Source organism: Monodelphis domestica, chromosome 8 (genome assembly GCF_027887165.1).
Source record: "Monodelphis domestica isolate mMonDom1 chromosome 8, mMonDom1.pri, whole genome shotgun sequence".
NCBI classification, from domain to species: domain Eukaryota; kingdom Metazoa; phylum Chordata; class Mammalia; order Didelphimorphia; family Didelphidae; genus Monodelphis; species Monodelphis domestica.
The window spans coordinates 157900145-157922146 of NC_077234.1; the positions used below are offsets into that span (position 1 = coordinate 157900145).

At 33.1% G+C, this 22002-nt stretch overlaps 1 protein-coding gene across 2 annotated transcripts in view; it reads left to right on the forward strand.

Moving 5' to 3' along the window:
- Positions 1 to 22002, forward strand: part of GPC6 (glypican 6) — a 1241421-nt gene that overhangs the window by 17370 nt on the left and 1202049 nt on the right. The window contains exon 1 of one of the 2 annotated variants that reach the window (XM_056807658.1): positions 15127 to 15413. The exons of the other annotated variant lie outside the window; for it this stretch is intronic. The gene's annotated coding sequence lies outside the window, so the exon portion shown is untranslated. Of the gene's footprint in view, positions 1 to 15126; positions 15414 to 22002 lie in introns of those variants that run through there. 2 annotated transcript variants of the gene reach the window in all.

Below are 22002 nucleotides of genomic sequence, written 5' to 3' on the forward strand. Positions count from 1 at the left end.
AGAAATAAATACTGAATATGGTTTATTTTGTTTATTTTTTGCATTCTACACATTCTGAAAAGTTAGAACTCTGACCATTTAAATTATCCTTCCCTTTCCAAGTTTTGCACATGTGGGTGTTTTACCTAAGTTTTGAAAACATAAAAGAAAATTGCAGAGGGTGCCCAAATAAACGAATTCTCCTTTAAATAAAAGCCTTTTTTCCCATTTGTAAAGTGTTCTCTGTTAGAAGTAACAGCTGCAAAAAGCAGAAAAGGCAGAACACACTAATCTAAGTTGTAAAATATGTTTTGGTGGCTCAACAGAGATTTAGCTGTTTCTGAGCAGAAAATCAAAATCTAATTTAAAAATGAAAGTATTTAAAAGCATGGCACAAGGGAGCTTTATTTATCAAATTGGTGAAAAGCCAGGAGCAAAGTATACTTTGACTGCTGCTCTTATAAGATAGTCTGTCATGCTGGCTATATACTAGTAATGAGCTTTGTTAATTGAATATCTAGCACACAAGTAGAATGCATTGATTAAGTGCAAACACCTGTCTTTTTCAGGATACCATCACTGAGGAAATGAGAGAATTATCAAAAACTATTTTTAAACAAAAACAGTTGATTCTTAAAATTTATTTTTAGGGATTTTCAGAAATTAGTATCTGTTTTCAAAAAAAAGTTAGACATTATCTTCCTTTTGGAATGAGTACATTTTTTCCTTGGGGCTCAAAAGAATACATTCATTTTATCATGGTTTTTAGAGTGCAGAGGATTTTTCTTAGCAGAATACAGTAGAGGTACGGTTTCAACCATCCTGTATATAAATGCCATAAGTGAGTAATTTGAGATCACAAAATGTAAAAATATTTAAGTTATTTTGTTCTATGAGTCTACATTTATCTGAATTGATATACTAACTTGGATAGTATCATATTTAAACTAGAGTTCAAGGTTCTAGATGTCAAAGACCTTGATTTTTGTCCTTATATATCCCCCTGGACCAACCACTTAAATTTAGATTTTTCAGTTTCAACCATAATTTTAACATTTACAACAGCCAATCTTCATATTATTCAAACTCAAGAACTCTTTCATGCATGGTGATGATGGTGTTATTGATGATGGTATTTCTTTGAAGCAACCTCCCTACTAACTATTCTTGAGTCTCTGGAGCATTTAATTTGAATCTACCATACTCTGCTCTCCAAAAGGATTCTTGATCTTTTGTAGCAACTAGCAGACCACTGATGGTACCACTTAGAAATGTGTTCCCCTAAGAATATGATTTCTTGAGAGCTTATGGTAGTCAAAGGCTGAATGCATATATTTGATTTAACATTGGGTTGCTAGAGTAATATCTTTAATTAAGCTGAAGTTCTTAGAAATTGTCAAGGACATTCAGAGATGTATGGAATATGGCCAAAATACAGTGGGCAAAGTTTTGAAGGCACTATATGATGGGTGGTATTCTTGTCAAAGGGTAGGAATCAAATGGAACAATTCAAATGTGACATGTACATCTTAAGTGATTAATAACAAAGCCCATGTTGTTTAAAACAATTTAAACTTAAAATCCAAGCAAAAGATTAAAGAATGAATAATATTCATTCTTTTTCATTTTCAAGATGTCCTTTAAAACACTATCAAATCTTACTGGGACTGACAGAATAATTTATGAATTTATTGTAGGAGCATCTTTGTAGGAAGTTAATCAGTGATTTAGAGTTTGAGATTGCTTTTTAAAGCAACTCCAATGGGACACTGTAAGTTATCATCAAAAGTATCATTTCTATGAGTACAGAAAACATCACCAACCAGTAAGAAATTAAAATTTCTTTACATCTTCCATGCCAAACTCTACATGTTGAAAGATATTTAGAAAATAAATACGATGAAACATCTCCCAAGAGACTTTTATACAATTCCATTCACTTTTGTACCAGAATGAATCAACTGTATTTTTCTACAGTCATAGCATTTTAGGGAGTAGACTTGAAGGTTTCGGAGGACTGATTTATATTCTTCTATTTAATTTATATTTCATGTAACTATTTTTGGGATAGTCTTATTTACCTAAGGTTGCTGGATTTATAGCTATTTTATTTTTCCAAATATTTTAGAATATAGTATTTCCTATCTTCAAGAAAGGGAAATACAAAAGGGAAGAGAGAAGAAACACATATACACATATACACAGAGAAGAAAAAGCTGTCACTAGTTTTAAAATATCTCTAGAATAAACTAGGATACTATCTGTTAGATCAGTTATCAGTCTGATACTAATGTAACAACCCAACAGCTAGGTTGTATAGTTGATAAGGTACCCAACTTAATATTAGGGAAATCTGAATTCAGATCCTACTTTCAATAGTTAATACTTGTGTGGCCCTGGATAAGTCTTTTAACCTCTTTTAGCCTCATTTTCCTCATCTGTAAAATGGAGTTAATACTAGCATCTCACAGCCTCATTGTAATGATTAAATAATCTATAGGATAATCTATGTAAAATGATTTACTAAGTTTAAAGCCCTATTTAAATGCTAGCTTTTATTATTAATTACCCTACTTGATTTTGCTAGAAGACATCTCCATGGTTGCTTTTGAAGCATAGCCTCCCAGTACATTCATTAATATTGCATATGACTCCAAAGATTAGAGAGAAATATATATTCCCAACATTGAATTAGCCACTTGCAGTCTTTTAAAAAAAAGTTATTCTCATTCTTCATATTTGTGTAAAAGATGACTTCTCACCGATATCCAAATTCATGTCAGATACTTCTAAAATATTCATTCAGTTCTCTTTTGTGCATAGTTTGGTTTTGAATTATGTACAAGCAAGTATATTTATCTATATCTATATATGTATACATACACACACAACATAACTTACATTATATTATTCTGGACATCAATCAATGCCTGTACCTATCTAAACTGGACTGAAAGGAACAGATTCAAGGCCAGTTAATGACACTGTATTGTGTTATGCATCATCGAAAAGAAACCCAAGATGGCTTATATGACAAATTAGAATAATCACTTTTAAACTTTGTTCTTCTAAATTTCTGTATTCAATTTACTAAGCAGTCTAGTGTTAAGAACAGGCAAATTTGTTGTTCATGTTGTAAGGTTTAGAAAGAACAGACAAAATGGAGAAAAGAATACATAAGACACAATATTCTCATTTTATCACTATAATTTATTTTCATTGAATTCAGATCCACAGTGTTTCTTTAGCAAATAGTTATTTTCCAGTGTTTATGTTCATATGATATGGAACATCTGAATGAAAGTAAGAAATTTAGTCAATCTTTGGGATGTATATACAAAACATCAGAGTGCTTAATGTAATATTTCACTTTGTTTTAAATGTTTTTGTATTAAGTATCTAGCAGAATTAATTTAGTAGGCAAAAATACTTTCAAGAATGGAATTTTTCACAATCTTTTTTTCCTAGTTTTCAAAAGAAGGGCACATTTTCTGATGTAGCCCATGTGCTGCTAGACTCTTGATTTACATGAACTCCATGGTTCACTCTCAGAGGTCAAATGTTTTTGGATGATAGGTAAACCTCATTTGTCTTGAATCCTCATCTTGACTGGGGAAAATTAAGATGATCTAAACCCAGATTAGCAGATCAGATGAAGATTTCACATTTGAAAAGTAAGATATTTAGTTGAGACTAAAACAATTAGTGTGGAATAGTAGAGAGAAGCAAGAAATTAGAATTAAGATGACCATAATTCAAGTTCAGACTCTTCATGACCAAGTTGTTTATTATCTCAGTGTCATAAGAAACTCTCTAATACAAATAGAGCTTTTTGCCCTATTTTATAGAAGGAATTTCCTCACCAAAAGTTCCTTGTACTAATTAAATCACAGATCCAGGAAAAAAAATAGTGAAGGAATAAGGAAAGACTTTTCACATTTTGGGCTTATGGCAAAATATGAGAAAGCTTACAATAAGACATACTATTTTATAAATGGATATGTAATAAAAGTCTTTTCCATAAATAGTATAATGGGTTTCAGGAAGATTTTAATCATTGAGGGGATAAATTTCTACTCCCACCCTCCTACCTCATTCCTATGTCATTTATAGTAGGTGATTTTCTTTTTCTTCTTGTTTTCAGTAACCACCAAAAAAGTAGATATAAAGTTTCTTTCCAGCTCCTACTTACGGTGCTGGATTCTGAAATTCCCTTCCATGTAATTCCCATCCTGAACAGGTATGTCTTCATGCTAGAGTATATATCCCATGATATTGATAATGTATTCCATACTATTTTTCTGAGGAAGATGGAGAGATATGGATTAGATGTATTTATAATTTATAATTAAACAGTCAAATTAAAAAGTAGTAGTTCAATGACAATACAACAAAAATTTTCCAGAATAAATCCTTAGGGATCTGTGCTTGGGCTTGCACTATCTAAAATTTATATCATTAACTTGGATACAGTCATTTATGATCTACTCATGAAATTTGCAGATGACATAGCAGGGAGGGACAACTAACATAGTTGATGATAGAGTCAGGATCTAAAAATATCTTGACAAAGTAGTGCATTGGGCTGAATTCAACAAGATGAAAATCAATAGGGATGAATTTAAAGTCTTATACTTGAGTTAAAAAATCAACTTTGTAAGTATTAGACGGGGGTGGAATGGGTAGATAGTAACTGTTCTGAAAATGTCCTGGAGATATTATTGGACTCCAGGCTATGAGTCAGCAGTGAGATAACACAGATGAAAGAGCAAATTTGATTTCAAGGCAGCAATAAAAAGGGTTATCATAATGTAAATTGTTTTCCTCACAATTTAATTTGCAATAATGCCATAATGTACAGAATAAATATTTGGAGAGTGTTTTCCCTATTCCTTTGCCTATTTTTCCCTAAAAATTTTTATATGTTTAGTGTTTAGAGCTTTGATAAAGAAATTAATTTACCATACAGTGCAAATAGCAACCTACTAACTTCTAGAAATAAGAAAAAGATAATCCCATGGTACTTTTGCCTTTGTTGAACCTCAGCTGGATCATGTCAAGAGAAGATCAACCAGGAGGATAAAGGATTTTGAATTTATGCCATATGAAGACTGTTTGCAAGAATTGGGGCTGATTAGGTTGGAGAAGAAAAGATTGTGAGGGGACATGATGGCTATCTTCATATGTTTGAAGAAGGGCTGCATATGGAAAAGAGATTTAGACTGGTTTCATTTGGTCCCACAGGGTGAAAAGAGGAACAATATGAAGAAAGAGCTGAGATGCCAAACTAGACTTGATATTAGGAAAAAAAAACTTCCTATTGATTAGAATTGTCCAAAAGGGAAATGAGCAACTTTGTGAAGTGATAACCCTCCTTGGAGGTCTTCAAGCAAAAGCTGGATGTTTGCTCAGAACCTTCTGACCTTAAAATTCTGTGATTCTATGAAATATTATCTAGTGACTCCAAGTGAAAGACAATGATTTCTTTTATTTACTCTTTTCTCGTGGCTTTCTATATATAACATACATTTTAAATAACAGAGGAATGAACAAGTGCAAAATTAATTTGTATAGGCCTTACTTTTTAATTTGATGTAGTTCCTTATACATGTACAGAAGTGGTCAACTGAAGATAAATATGTAAACATATGAAAAAATATTAAACAGAATGAAAAGGAAAACTGATAATGCATATAATTGGTTTCTACTATAATTGCTTTTCCTTTACTAGAATAATTTTCCTTAGAGAACAATAATTCAATTTATTCTTCAAATATTAGTTGGCATAATGAAGTGTCTGTTGGAGTAAATAATATCTGAATAGTAACAAAAGATAATTTTCTATACTCATAGGTGACCTTTATTTAAAAATTAAAAATATACCAATATTAAAACTAAATTCTCATTTACTTATTTTTTTTTAGTTTTCTGGTTTTAAGAGACTTGTTTTATTGGTATAATATGTTTCCTTGAATTAATATACATTTTACTTAGCCCTCTGAAAAATTATTAAAACTTTTTAGTAAAGTTTAAAATTTCGGATTATATGGTGCATGATATAGCTGCTTCTTCAGAGGAAGAAGCTAAAAAGATGAATGGATTTTAAAATAAACTAGACAAAAAGAGACAATTTCTTTGGAATTCAACTATGTCATCTATTAAAAAAAAAGATTAGTAAGTTGATTGTTAAAGTTTCTTTGAGATCTTAGATTCTATGGTTTTCCTCAGTCTCCAGCCAGTTTCCAGGTGAGTAGCTAATTTCTTCAAGATAAGTGGTTGTTTAGCTTCTTTTTCAAAGATTTTCAGAAACTGAAATTAAGCAAATATAGTTAATGTGGTGCCTTATTCCAATCAACCTTCTCATCAATATGTTCTGCCTTATGTCCAATTAAACATTCTTTTGCTTCAATTTAAATTCGTTTCTTTTTTAGTCCTTTGTAAAGATGGGTGTAGATCTTTATAATCCAGTAGAAGTGGGAGGGGAGAAGTTCATCTGGTTTGTTTCAACAACTTTGCTCATGTCTCCTCTAACAGCTAAGCTAAGGGTAGAAGTGGCTCAAATCATATAGTTTCCTTTTTTTTCAACATTCTGAAATAAAATATGAGCAGATGGTAAGGCATACAGAATGAATGTGTCACTATAAGACATCCCAGATTTATCACCCTGGTCTCTGGAAACCAGATCAGTTGGACAATTTCTGTAGGTAGTGCCAGAATGAACGCCCTCATTTCTGACTCAAAACTCTCACTCAGCCTTATCTTCTTAGGACTTCTGAAGAAGTCACAAAAAGAGTTTCTGGGTCAGTCCTCATCAGCCTTTATAAGGCTATTCCCCCTTGTGGCAGCTATGATAAGATTCAAGGAACTCCTCTTAATCTGCTGGTAGCTCATTTCACATAAAGACTAGTACTCAGATGGTATTTACTCTTCACAGGAATTAAGCTGATTTTAGATTAAAGACGTGCCAGTGAAATTCTCCCCTTCCAACCCTCCCACAGTGTTCCATTGAAAGGACTCATCTTGTAGTCTAAAGTTTTGAACAATCCATTTCTCTAAAAATGCATATTGTTGTAGAGATTATATGTATTAGCTAGACTGCAGATGTTTCCTCAGCTGCCTTTGTCATCCGATGCATAAATAAAATCCAAAGGAGCATTTTACATTTATATCACTGCAGACCTACATTGATGGTCCCAGAGCCTGATGTACCACATTCTAAGAAGGCCATAGGGAGATTTTTGAAATTGAAAAATTGAGGCTTAGAAAGCAAATTTTAAAAATCTCTGACTCCACCCCTATCTATTATCTAAAATAGAATCATATTTGTAAATTGCTTATTGGCACATGTAAATCCTTATTCTCTTCCCCTTCCTCTAAAGACTATATGGCTAAGTCTTAGACATGGACCTGCTTGATTGTTTTTATTTTCTGAACATTATTTTATAGTACTGGATATTCTAGGAGCTCAAATATGTATTTTGTTGCCCAAAACATGAACATTCTACATATTCATTTTAAATATCTTCTCAAGTATTCAAGAATTGAAAGGAACCTCAGAGGCCATCTAGTCCAGCCTATACTTGAGTTTAAAAGTATCCTATAGGGGGCAGCTGGGTAGCTCAGTGGATTGAGACCCAGGCCTAGAGATGGGAGGTCCTGGGTTCAAATTTGATCTCAGACCTTCCCAGCTGTGTGACCCTGGGCAAGTCACTTAACCCCCATTGCCTAGCCCTTAGCACTCTTCTGCCTTGGAACCCATACACAGTATTGACTCCAAGATGGAAGGTAAGGATTTAAAAAAAGTATCCTTTACCTGCTACCTATAGACATGTATTTAAGAATTCCAGCAAAGGGAAGTTCCTTACTACTCAAATAAGCCCATATATTCTTGAATGAGTCCTTATTGTTAAATTTTTTTGAGAAGAGAAGATGCTCTTCTTTAGCCAAATACTGGTCCCTTGGCTGTGTCTTCTGCTATTGGGATAACAGTGTCAATGGTCACAGAAAGATAAACCAGAAATTAGAGTAGCTTTATGTTTAACCCAGAGAGTCACTTAAGAAGGTAGGAGTTTAGGCAACCTGATGTTGTTAGGAATTAAGGTCTTTCCTAAAGCCAGTATCTGGGAGAACCTGACCATAACCCTTGGAACCTCCAAATCATGAAGGTCTAAGAATTTCAGGTAGAATTGGGAGGTGGGGTCTGGACTTGGAGAATTTCTATTGTTCTCTTCTGAAGCTAGTTTTAACATTTTTGCATAGCTGAGACCACTAGATAATTAAAGGTAAGAGATAAAATTCCATGTTACTTGGCCTTTGTTGAACCTCATCTGGGGTATTCTGTTCTGTTTTGTGTTCTAAAAACTGGTAAACTAGATAATGTCAAAAGAAGGTCAACCAGGATGATGAAGGATCTTGAATCCAGGTCATGGGAAGATTGGTTGTAGGTATTGGGGCACTTTTAAATTTTATTTTATTTTTCCTTCTCTTTTAAAAATATTCCCCAATTACATGTATTAATAGTTTTCACATAAATTTTCTGAAAGTTATAAAATCAAAATTTTCTCCCTTATTCCTTTCCCTCCCTTACCTAAACAGTTTGACCTGAGTTATATATGTATTATCATGATAAATGTTTCCATATTGTTCATTGTTGGAAGAGAATACTCATATAACATCAAAACTACACAAAACCCCCAAATAAATTGAAGTGAAAAAAATAGTATTTTTTGATCTGCATCTGATTATGGAAGTGGATAGCATTCTTTCTCATAAGTCCTTAAGACTTGTCCTGAATCATTGTAATGCTGAGATTAGCTAAGCTTTCACAATTGATCATCAGATAATATTGCTGTCACTATGGACAGTTTCCTCCTTGTTCTGCTTATTTCATTGTGCAGTTCATGTAGATCTTTCCAATTTTTTTCTGAAATCATCCAGTTAATCATTTCCTACATCACAATAGTATTTTATGACCATCATATACCATATTTGTTTAACCATTCCCAACTGATGGATATTTATTTTAGATGAAAGCTCTTATGGGACTAGTACTGCTGGGACTTCCCTCATTCTTTGGGACTATATTCTTCCCAATTGAGAGAAAATGTCTTATAGCTGTGAAGGATTCCTCTTAGGAGAAATTGAGACCTTCTCCTGGTTCCAGGTCTCCCTAAGAAAATTTCATACATAAGAAGAATATTTGAAGGCAGAGATAAATGGGAGGTATAGAAGAATCACTTAGGATATGAAAAGTTGTTGAGGAGCTCAAAGCATTTTAAAAGTATTTTTAAGTCAGTCATTTGACTTTTATTCATTAAGCACATATTATGTGCCAGACATGTTGCTTGGTATTACATAGGTTGGATTAATGTGGTACTAAAATTTTAATGATTTACCAGAATGAAATGTAGAAGTCTATATCCAAATAAATCTGTTTGCTTATACACTTTCTCTTATGAACTTAATAAAAACGATACAAAGAGGAACAGATTATGAAATTTGTTTTATACCTACTGCTTAAGCTCTCAAAGCTGTCCTGATTCCTTTTAGGCATTGAGCACATGGACATAGCTAATTATATTTTTAAAGTGCTAATGTATTTCACAAATTTTGATATTGCTTTTCTTAAGGGAGCTCAGAGGAGAATAATGTGGATAATAGCACAAGCCAAAGATGCATGACAAAATTAGAAGGAATTGGAATAAAGTATTAAAGAAACAGATTTTTATGTGAAAATTTATATCCACTTTTAATGTTATGATCCATGTCTAATAGAATATGATGCATTCTGAAATTAGCCAAGCCCATTTCCAAATCTGGTGAAATTGGGGACTATTTCACACTTCTAGGATTGCTGGTCAAATCTGAAATCAGAAGGATAAACCTGTACCTATCTGAGAATTGACATTTTTTTTTATTTAGCTCTTGTCCTGAGGAAATAAAAAAAGTTAAACTATGTCTTCTCTAAGTCCTTGTGTAGATGAAGCTCACAGTCTCATAGGGGTTATAGAGCATCAGATTACTATAATAGTAGTTATGATACATAACAGAAGTTGAGGAGGCCTAAAAGGGAGGTTGTTATTGAATGAGGAGTTTAGATCTTCATCATCATAGTCATTGCATATGAACTGAACTCTTAATGATCAACGCAAATGTAAGAAACAAAGAAGGGATGAAGAATGTTTTTCATGCATAGGGAGCAGTGTGAACAAAGATATGAAAGTATGAAATAGCAAAGATGCTTTTGAGAAATGATAGTAGTCTAATTTAGAATGTAGAATACATAGAAGAGAATATTATAGGATAAAACTGGAAAATAAAATTAAAGTAGTACTATACTGTGTGGGACCTTGAATGTTAGGCATTGAGTTCTGATCTTTGCTTGGTAGATATTAAGAATCATTTCCTTTTTTAATTGAAATATATTTTTGTTTTCCCCAATTACATGTAATAATAATTTTCCACATATGTTTTTTATACGATAGGGTTTTATGGTGAAGTTTGGTTGTAATATATTTATGATATCATTGTAAAATGTTACTGCTGAGACTTTGTGATATAGAGTAAAGCTATACAATTACCTGTCAAAAGAAATAAGGACTTAATTAGGATAATATTGTAATGGAAGTTGAAAGGAAGTGGATGGATGAGAAAGATATTTTAGAGGAAGAACCAAAAGACCTTGATTGCATACGGTGGATGAGAGGGAGAAAATTCAAAGATGACTTGACCCTGAGTGATGGGGGGAGGAGAGAGTTGGTGGTGCCATTGACAGAGAGGAGATGTTAGTTATGGTATATAATTCTCGGAAAAGGTAAAAGTTTAGATTGGGAGATGCCCAGTTTCAGTTCTAGGGTAAGCATGCAGATTGTCTAATTGGCAGTTGGGAATATCCTTAAGAGGTCTGGATAGAAACAAAGATTTAAAGAGGCATATCCCCAATGAGTTTCTAACCCTTAGAAGACAATGGTTTTAATGTTCATTCATTCAAAATCTAATGAATTACATTGTTTTGTTTATTGTGATTATCAGAAGTAGATGTAATTTCATATTTGCATTAACTTCTCAATTGATTTGGGGGTGGGGAACACTTTTTAAATCACAAAGGACAAGAAGACCGATAGAAGGTATTTTAAAAACCTATTTTAATTTAATATATTTTAAATCTAGTAGTATCCTTAGATACCATCTACTCCGGCATCTTCGCAGTCTCTAATTTTGTATATAAAGAAACCTGAATAGCCTTGGTAATTTGATAAATGTTAAAAAAAAAACTTTACTAGTGATTTTTTTTATGATCCAACATGGTTCATATGGATTAAGCTTGTTAAATAAAAAATGTGACTTGGAGCAACTGGCTCTGAAATAGTTATTGGTGGCATGAATTTTTAGTATCATATAGAAGGAGTTTTAAGAATATTTTCCCTCAAAATTGAAATGGGAAAGAATGGCTGTTTTCTAGTCAAGTATAGGTTGATACGTTAATAACTTGATCAGAATTTAGGAAGATAAACTATCAGAGTTAGGGCTTTGCTGAGAAAGATCATTTATGAAAACCAGAAGTAATAGAGAGTTGTCTATAGCCCTGCAGGTTTTGCCATTCTGTGTGTAGTAAAATGTGATTTACTGCTCTCTATTCTGTCATGTATTACTCAAGAAATGAAGACATAGATTTTTTGTATGGAAATGAATTGAGCGAGGCATGTTTTCTGGGTGTAAAAACAGACTGAGACCCATGGTTCACTTAGCTTAGTTTAAAATTTACTGATCTATAACAAAGATAACTAATAAAATAAGGATTAAGCAGTAGTGATGACATTTGTTAATTTTCTAATAATGAAATGCAATTATATTTTTAACCTTTTCTTAAAATTATATAGAGAGCAAAATATGGTTAAGCTTCCATCATCACTATATGAAAATGTGAATAAAGCTTAATTCTAGTCAAGTGTTTTAATTAAATTCAAATTTCTTTGTAGTGTATTTCAAATTAATCTTTGGTTTTAAGGCTAGGAAGCTTATATTCCATGTGCATACAAGAGTCTAAAACTAGGTATATTTCATTAAAAGATGAAATGCATTATTATCTAAGTGGGCATATATGCACGTTAGTGCCTTAGCACATATAACCCAAACTTTTCTTGAAAAATGTTATATTAACATGGTATTTAGTAGAATTAGTTATGAATAATAGAACTAAGCATAGTAGTTTATTTAGATAATTTGAAAATGTTTACAAAGGTAAGAGTCTTGAGGTAAATGAGCAGCGATTCTAATAGAATATAGACAGTACATTCCTTAAGAGGGGTACAAAATGCCATAGGGTCACAAGAAGAGAAAAGACAATTTTGACTTGGGAGTGTTCAGGGAAGGCTTCTTAGAAGATGTTGCATTTGATGTGGATCTTTAAAGAATGTGTAAATTTTATTTTCATGGGATTTAAAAATGAAATTAGCAATAGAAATGAGCTAATAAAACCTACTCACTTTTCATATGAGGAAATTGAATCTCAAGAGAAGGAAAACAAACTTAACTAAAGTTCCACAGGTTGTAAGCTGCAGTGCCAAGAGTCTAAACCAGGTCTTCTAATCCTCTGTTTAGTCCTCCTTCCATTCCTTTAAAGCAAGAGCCATCATGATTTTAGGCTTATGGCAAAATGTCCACTGCGCAAGAAAATGAGTCTTTTGTACACTAATCCACAATAGCCACTCACAACAGATTTCAGTTATTCCATACTGAAGAACAATATACAAGTATGATTCTGATTTTCAGATAAAGCCAATCATGGTTCCCTGGCATCACATACTTGGCAAACTTTTTCCGGATTACATATTGAAAAATGCCTCCATCTCTTGTCACATTCTGAAAAACTCATCCAATATGACAGATTGGAAATTTAAATAGCTTAACTGACTAATATCTTTACATTAACAAAGCAGAACTTTGAAGGAAGGAACTTTGGGAAGCACCAGACTCATAGCACCTGGAGTTCAGGTCAACCAATAGGATCTAGTGAAGGTTAGTGATCTAAAAATGGGAGCAAGGACCAATGAGTTTTCTAGTAATGGACACTCAGAGATGAATTCAAAGGAACATTAGATCTAATGTAGGCTCTAAATTGGCAAATAAGTCCAATCAAGGTAAGCAGCAGAAGGGATACAAATAGTGGAAGAGAAAAGGTCCAATTGGTTCAGAAATCTATAGATTCTATATAAGCACGAGAAGAGGAAGAAGATTTAAGGGTAATAGGCATGTAGGTAAGCAGAGGGAGAAAGTAGCAGAATTTGCCTCAATACCATGGAGCTTGTTACATTCTTTCTGTATAAGATAGGAACATGCAACATACAGTTATACAATAAAACATACAAGTATTTTATGAAACTCTCCTTGTTTCTGAAGGAGATACAATTTTAAATATGACATAAGTCGATATTCTGGTAGAGATACTAGGAAATAAATGTATTCTACTTCAGTGAATTTGTGGAGTCGTTTTATGAGTGCTCCTTTCAGTTGTGCAGAATTCAACCTATCCATTCCTCCTCATCTGATTGTGTTCTTGTCCCTGCCCTCTTAAAAATACTTCATAGGAAGGCTACATTATATTCTGGACATCTTTCTTGCTAACCATTTCAACAGACAGTTTGTCCATTTATTATCCTTTGCTCTTGATTCATGACTGGTTCACTTTCTTTTCCATTCATAAATTCCTTTGATAATATCTTCCATACTATTTCTTGTATGGCATTTGTTATTGCTAATATTCTACAGCCTATTTATTCCTACCATATGTTTCTCCATTGCCCTTTGGGTCATCCACAATCTTGACTTTTCAGAGATGGTAGTTTTCCATGATTTAGAACCACATAGCATCACTGAAAGAATGTTGATGTTTAAAAGAATAAGTTTTTGTTTTAGGGAAAAGTTGATATCATTGAAAGCATTGAATATTTTTCCAAATGAATTTGCTTATCCTTTTTTCTAATTTTTGTGCTTATCTCATTATTCATGTACATTGTCTAAGATATACATATATATATCAACCCTTAATTTTCTAAGTGATTATCAGAACTTGGTGAATGAATGTAGCTTTTCATGTGTAGATTGATAGGGATATTAAATTAGGAGAAATTAATGTCTCAGTTGCATATTTAAGGTTGGTAATACTCATGATTTTATAAAAGCTCAATAGATCTTTTCCTTTTTTAGATGTCTTGAGAACTGACCCCTTTATAATTCTCTGAAATATTTGTTCTAGAATTGATTTAACCTTGCATGCTTGATCAGGTTTAGGTGACTAGATAAGATACCAACCTAGAAGAACTATATTGTATTTACAGGTTATTGTGTAATTGCATTAATGGATTTTAAAACAAAGTGTTCTTTGGAATGTGAAGGGAAAATTGTTATGAATTAGAATCTGGAGAAATGTGTTCTTAAGAACAAAATCCATCTATTTGACTGGTTCCTTCCAACATCCCAGATATTGTCCACCCTTTGTTTTGCCCTCAAATTACAAGATCCTAGGTATCTAAACCATCTTCACTGTACCATTTCAGGATCTAGGAGGATCTCATTCCTCATTAGCCCTTTCCCCTCTTCTCTCAGTATATTTACTAATGGTCCTAGGGTGGGTAGTTTGGTATTTATCATCACAGAGTCATAGCAGCCTTGAGTTTTCATTACTCAAGATAACTAGAGTTAATGTTTGAGCCAAAAAATATGCTAATGAAAGACTTCTCAGGAAAGGAGAAGATAGAAGGGGATGGACTGTGGGAGGGAGTGTTGTCAGCATAGGGAATAGTAATAGCATAGGGAAATTGAACTGTGCCCCATTGTTGGAGAAAGGACTTTTTTCCGCTATCAGGAAGGAGGATCCAGAGACTTTGCAATCTACACATGCATATATTAGAAGTAAGCACACATATATATATATGTATTAATAGATGCTATTCATGAGCATTCAATAAATAACAGAGAAAAATAAGCAAACATTTATTTTGCTTTCTATAAATAATAATCATATTCCTTTATTCCTTTATAAAAACAGGTTTACTTTTTGGCTAATAACCTTGTGAAAATAACTTTAAGCATATTATTAATGTCATAAATTTCTATTTTATTTGATGATACCAAACTGTTCATGTATGCTCATTTATTTTTATTCTTAGGACATAATTTGTTAAGTCATTTTCCAGTCATATCTGGCTCTTTGTGACTCCATTTGGAATTTCTTGGCAAAGACACTGGAGTGTTTTGTCATTGCCTTCTCCAGTTCATTTTACAGATGAGAAAACTGAGACAAACAGGGTGAAGGGACTTGCCATGGGTCACTCAGCTACTATGTGTCTTTAGCCAGATTTGAATTTAGGAATATCAGTCTTCCTGACTCCAAACCCAGCACTGTATCCACTGCATCACCTTGCTTCACTTTTAATGTAAGTATTTATTAAGAATTTTAAAAAAATAGAACATTTCTGGGTCAGTAGGCAATTCAGTAATTTAGTTACTTGAAAGATGATGGGAGTGGGAAAGGAAAGTGATGACTTTAGTCACTATGCAATTAATATATAGTTCAGGGATTCCTCTTACAGGAGAATTGGGGTATGATTCTTATAGAGGTTATGGAGAGTTGCAGTGAGACTTCTGACACTGAGTTGGTGAGCTACTGACCTAGAATACTTTGTATTCTGACTGCCTATGTCCAGAAATGATATCATAATCTTAGACACAGTGGATTTAGAGCCCAGGGATGAGAGGTTCCTGCTTCAGTGATGAGGGAAGTGGAGATGGAGGAAGACAAGAGGCAGGGCAATGCTGGAGCCAGCTCAAACGGGTTTCCAAGTAGTCGTTAAATTTTCTTATAAGCATTTATTTTGCTAAGGAAGTGTTCCAGTGCTAAAAACTGGGCCTTAATTAATTTATTGTTCTCACCATTTATGAGAATGGTAAAGAACATGTTAATGATATAGATCAGTTGTCTTGTGGTCATTCTTTTGGGGGGAAGCACATCCCTGCAGGAAGACCATTATGTTGTGTTTATATAATTTCTCTTTTTAACCAATGTAATTCAATCATATGATTGCTGTGACATCCGAAATTTAAAAGAAACATAATCTTTAGTATATCTATAGAGATTAATCAAGAAGTTTTTAGCCAGATTTTATTAAGGAATAACATCTCTTCTCCATGCATTTGTTGAATAATAGCAGGCATGTTATAATTTGTGAGCTAATCAAATATAGTATTGATTTCTTTGAAGTTCTCTTAGTAAGATTTTCTGATTAATTCTATAAACTAAGATAACTATATGTTTATCTTTTCTGAAAGTGTATTACTCATATTAAAATGAAATCTGATTTGTTCATCATTCTGTCAACCTGAATTATACCAGTACTTTCATGTTTATCAGTGGAAAAATAATTGATTTTCATAAATACAACTCTTAGATTTACATAGTCCTGAGGTGCTTTTAGAATCATTAAAGAAAGATTAAATTAAGTGCTTTATCATTTCTGTGTCAAGTGCATTTTAGTAATTTCTAAGTTTTTAAAAATAAGTATATAGTAATTAATCCGCAGTAGCTCATTCTTAGTCTGAACAATATAAGACTTTTTTAAAATTAAAGTTCTGAATAATTTAATAATATTCATATGGTCATTACTTCTTTATTATCCAACTTGACTTTTTGAAATCTTTGCCCTCTGTTTTAGAATTTATACTAAATATCAGTTGCAATGCAGAAGAGCAATAAAGTCTAGGTTCCTGGGGTTAACTGACTTTCCTAAGGTCACACAGCTAGGAAATATCAAAAGTCATTTTTGAACTCAGGACCTCATGTTGCCAGGTCGGGTCCTCTTTTCACTATACTACTTAGCTACCTCTATCCCAGCCAATTAAAAATAACATTTTAACTTTTTGGTTATGGAAGGAAGTCTTGGGGTGAGATTTACAAAATACTTGACTTAAATCTTTCAAATCATTGGAGACTCCTGAAATATGAACAATAAAATCACAAATCATAGCAATGAAAGAAAAAAAAGTAAAATCTAAAGAAAATAATGTAGCCACACATAGAACTCTAATAAGATTGGATTAATAAAGATGAAAAATATAGGGAACTGGAATAGATAATAAAAATAATGACAAAAATGGCTAAATCTTAGGATATACAAAACCTTGAAAAATATGCTATGAAAATTAAAGTGACTTTTATTATAATTAAAGTGATTTTCAGAACAAAGACAAAGAATAGAGCCACTCACAGATGGTAGTGAAAAAAATTGCATACCTGAACTTCTGTTAATCACTGTGACAAATTTCAGAAAGGAAAAGTTTACATAAAAACAATGAATGATCAAAAATTGTTGTTTTTCAATAAGACACAGATTTTCAAATTCTGAATTTCAGCTAATCTAAGTAAGTCATTAGAACAGGTACATGTTCTTGTTTAAACTGTTACCTTCTGTCTTAGAATACTGTGTATTGGTTCCAAGAGGAAGTGCAAAAAAAAAAGAGTTGAACATTGCAGGGGGGGGGGTGAAGTGACTTGCCTAGAGTCACACAGTTAGGAAGTATCTAAGGTCAAATTTGAACTCAGGACCTCCCTTCTCTAGACCTGGCCCTCAATCCACTCAGTCACCTAGCTGCCCCTGAGGTTCACATTATTAATAATAGCTCAAATAATTATACTATAGAGAAGGGAACTTGATAGGGGGAGAGTGGGGAGATGAGACTACTTCCTAAAAATTGTGGATATCCCAAAGTGAAATAATGGGTTTCTGTTTCTTGGGAATCATAAAGCAGAAACTAGATGACCACATATCTGTATATTGCAGTGGAGATGCTTTTGGGTTATAGGTTGAAATTGGTGGCCATTGGGATCCCTTCCCACTGTCATATGAATATTATTACACTTTCTCCTGTGAGTAAACTGGATAGGTTCAAAATCTACTGGTAGGGAACTTACAGTGGGAAAAGAAAATTAATTCACATTCAAAATCCTTCTTTCCTCCTAATCATAGTCATTTCATTTGATGGAGAACCTACAGAAGGTTGTAAGTGAATGCTTCAGGGAAGAAGTGCAATTTGAGAGGAAAATTGAAGGATGAGGCAGAGTATTGTATGTATTAGGTAGGAAATCATTGAATTATATGATTAGAATGGAAGAGTAGTATGTGTATGTACAGAAAAAATATATAACTTCAAATACAATAATACAGATTGTGAATATCTTCAATAATTCATCTGAGGTATCAGAGAGGAGCTTCTACAATTTGCCCTAGCCTTATTCACATATAATATCTGTGAATGATTCAGTAAATGAGGCTATAAATATTCATCTATTTTATCACTAGTAACAGCTGAGTTTCTGAATAGACAATAGGCTACAGAAGCCTGGATATTTCATGATAGGGTCTTTGCCCATTGATCTTTCCAATTTCATTACCATGTTAGATATCAACAGTTTGAGAGAGAAAAGAAATAAAGCAAAGAAATATTTGTGTTAGGCAGCCAGAGAATCAGAGTAAGAAATCTAAGTAATGGGTTTTATTAATATTTGGGGAGTTAACTTAGGCACCTAGAAAATGCTTCATAGTAATTATTCTTGTCTGGAAAATTATAGATTTCACACACACACACACACACAAATGCACATGTGGGCACATACAGGAAAGTGTGCAGGATTGGCCAATTTTAAGAGCCAGCAAAGTGTCTCACAAGCTTTGCAAACAAAAGACATAATTTGAAATAATGTATAAAGTTAAATGTGAATACAATGTTCCCTGGAGAAAATGCAAATAGGGCTTGGTTAAGATTAAAACTAGGAGAAATGATGTGATTTCTATGGGCAAAATTCGTCCAAAGTAGTTTCAGAAACTAGAATTTGAATTCTATCTACGTTAAATTGAAAAAAAAGACAACCTAGGAAAGAAATCACACCATTTATCAGTAAGGTAATAACAAATAACTAAACTCTTTCTTTCTGTGCAACATTGTTGTTTGCTTTAAAAATCTCACTTCCTGTGTCCTACTAAAAGTAAGAAGGATTCTTTTCAAGATCAAAGAAGACTGTGTTCTTTTCCTCCTCCTCCTCCACTCCTCTCTTCTCCTTTCATTTCTCCTCCTTTTCCTTCTCTTCTTCCTCCCTGGTTGCCGGATGTTATATAGACACAAGACTTTTGAACCTCATAAAGCTAGTTGTGAAAGTTTTGTATCAAAACAAGGCAGAAGGTCTAGTGGCATGAATTCCCCTTGAATTTGCTCCAGTGAACTGTGCTAAATGAGCACATAAACAATGTATTTTTGGTCATGAGTGAGAACTGATAGGAAAGTAATCTGGCCTTGGAGTCAGGAGTGAATACTGAATGGCCTTGTGCAAACTGCTTTATATATCTGGGTCAGAGGTTCTTCCTGTGAACCAGGAGGGGAGGGAGGGTTAGACTAAATGATAAGATCCCTTCTGACTGTTAACTTAATATACTTCTCACCACATAAAACATAAAGTGGTAGGTTTTCAGTGAAAACACATTGTTGGTGTTGGTCAGTGGAATAGGAACTCCTTGAGAACAATGCTTTCTTCTTCTTATTTTGTTTTGTTTTGACTTTGTTCTCCCAGCATCTAGCAAAGGGTTTAATAATTGCTTAATGTTTGTTGAACACCAAATGACTGTTTAATGAAATGTGTAAGAGGTAATTAGAAAAAAGATATGCTTTTTACCCTTATTAGAACTCACGTTTTATATTAACCAATAAATCAGTAAATTTACATTAATTATCTGTACAATGCATCAGGTTCTGTGTTAGGTGCTCAGGCTAAGAAAACAAATACTCAAATAGTCCCTGTCCTTAAGTTTACATACTCTGGAATACAACGTGGTTATATGTGCACAGAAATAGTTAGATAGAGAGATAGAAAAAGAGATTGAGAGTTAGAGAGAGAGACAGAAATAGGAGAAAAAGAGAGAGATAGGTAAATTTGCACATACAAAGATGCACACATATGTACATATGGATATACATCTATAAACGCATGCATGCAGATACATACATGCATTGTGCATATGAAGCACAGGTGTAAAATAACTGTAATGTAGTAAAATAAAAGGTAGTTATGAAAAGTGGAGATTAGCAGTTGCAGAATTCAGGAAAGGTTTTGCTTGGGTTGAGTCATAGAAGGAAGTGAGAAATCCTATGAAATTCATTATAATATATGTGACATCAATGCAGTTAAAATATTTTATACAAATACACATTGCTCCTTTAAAACCTCATACATCTAAAATACTTCATTTTCCTTTTTTAGGGTATAGACTTTAGATCTGGAAGTAGGAACAAGAGGCAGCATATTATATTGGAAACAGCTCTGAGTTTGGAGTCAGAAAATCTAGGTCTTAATTCTGTAACTGAGGGCAAATCTCTTAAATTCTCTCTATCTCAATTTTCTCATATGTAAAACAATGGGGCTGTAGTCGATTACATATTTAGCTGAAAATTCTGCGAAGGCTTGAGTAGATCTGATTACTTGTAACTTAGAGGGTTTTAGAAATGTGTAGAGAAAAATCCCTTCCCTGCTTTAAACTAGCACATTTGCATGGATGCATCTTTGGGTATACACTTAAATAATGGATGTATGCACTGCTCAACAGGGTGAATATCTTTCTACTTTTTTCTTTTGATTTCTAGGTACAAGAAGGTAGAATTAAAATTTGAAAGTTATAATTTTAGAGCTAGCAGGAACTTCCATTGCCATTTAGTTCAACCTTCTTATTTTGCATGAGGAAATAAAGGCCCAGGAATTTTGCAACTTGCTGGAGGTAGTGTGTCAGGTGTAGTAGAACTTTTTCCTGTAATTTTGTATTTGAAGACTGTATCTTTGTCTAAAATCTTATCAGAGTATAATCCCTTTTCCCATTACAATTAATTTAATAAAATTTAGTAAAATAAAAAAGTCATATATTGCTCCTGATCCCTTACAATTATTTGTAAAATTGAACAGGGGGTTGAGTAACTGTTTCTTTGAGTTTAGGATCAATAGTATGTTGTTGTCATTGTTGTTTTAAATGTATATGTTTTAAAAATATATGAGAATAACTCTCTAGAAGAGACTTCTTAGGGTCCCTGGAATCCATAAATATTCAGAAAGTACAATCACATAACAGGAAAGATGTAGCTAGAAGGGATTAAGCACTGTATTCATTTTTTCAAGCCTTCCCTAAATCTCATTCAGAATACAAGGAAAATTTTGCTCTTTCAGAATATGAATAATATTGTTAGCTTTGGAAGAAGAGATATATGGTTTGCTGGCAAATGAATTGGAGTCTGAAATAGGAGATATAAATTCTTGTTCTGGCATTGCCACAAACCAGTTGGGTGACCTTGAGGAAGTAATCTAGAATTTTCTGGTTTGAAAACCATGGAGATCATTTAGTCCAGAAACTTCATTTTTATAGATGAGTCTACCAACAGGTAAAGTGACTTGCCAAAGTTCCCAAGTTCATTAATAACAGAATAGAATCCAAGGTTTTCTTGAACCTTTCCAAATTACTTGACCCCTGTGCATTTCATTTTCCTCACTTGTCAAATGAGGGAGTCAGTCTAGACCGCAGGTCAGCAAAGTACACCCTGTAGACCAAATACTGGTTTTATACTGTCCTTGAACCAAAAATGTTTTCTCCTTTTCCAAATATAATAAAACTTGATTTCAAAGTGTAAAAAATCATTGCTGTTCCTCGGAACTACAAAAACAGGTGGGTTGAATAGTTTGCCAACCCCTGGTATAAACTAGGAGACTACATTCTCCATGAGGGCATGGAACTTGACTTATCTAAATTTTGTTTCACTGACAGAACACACACACACACACACATATACATATATTTATATATGATCTCTACAAATAAGTATGATAAATCTGTATTGAAATAAGTTTCTTTAAACTGGAAGACTTTCTATTATCATTTCTAGTTTGATGAGATCCTATCTTGAAAACTAATATAATAGTCTCCTTAGTTATCATCATAATGT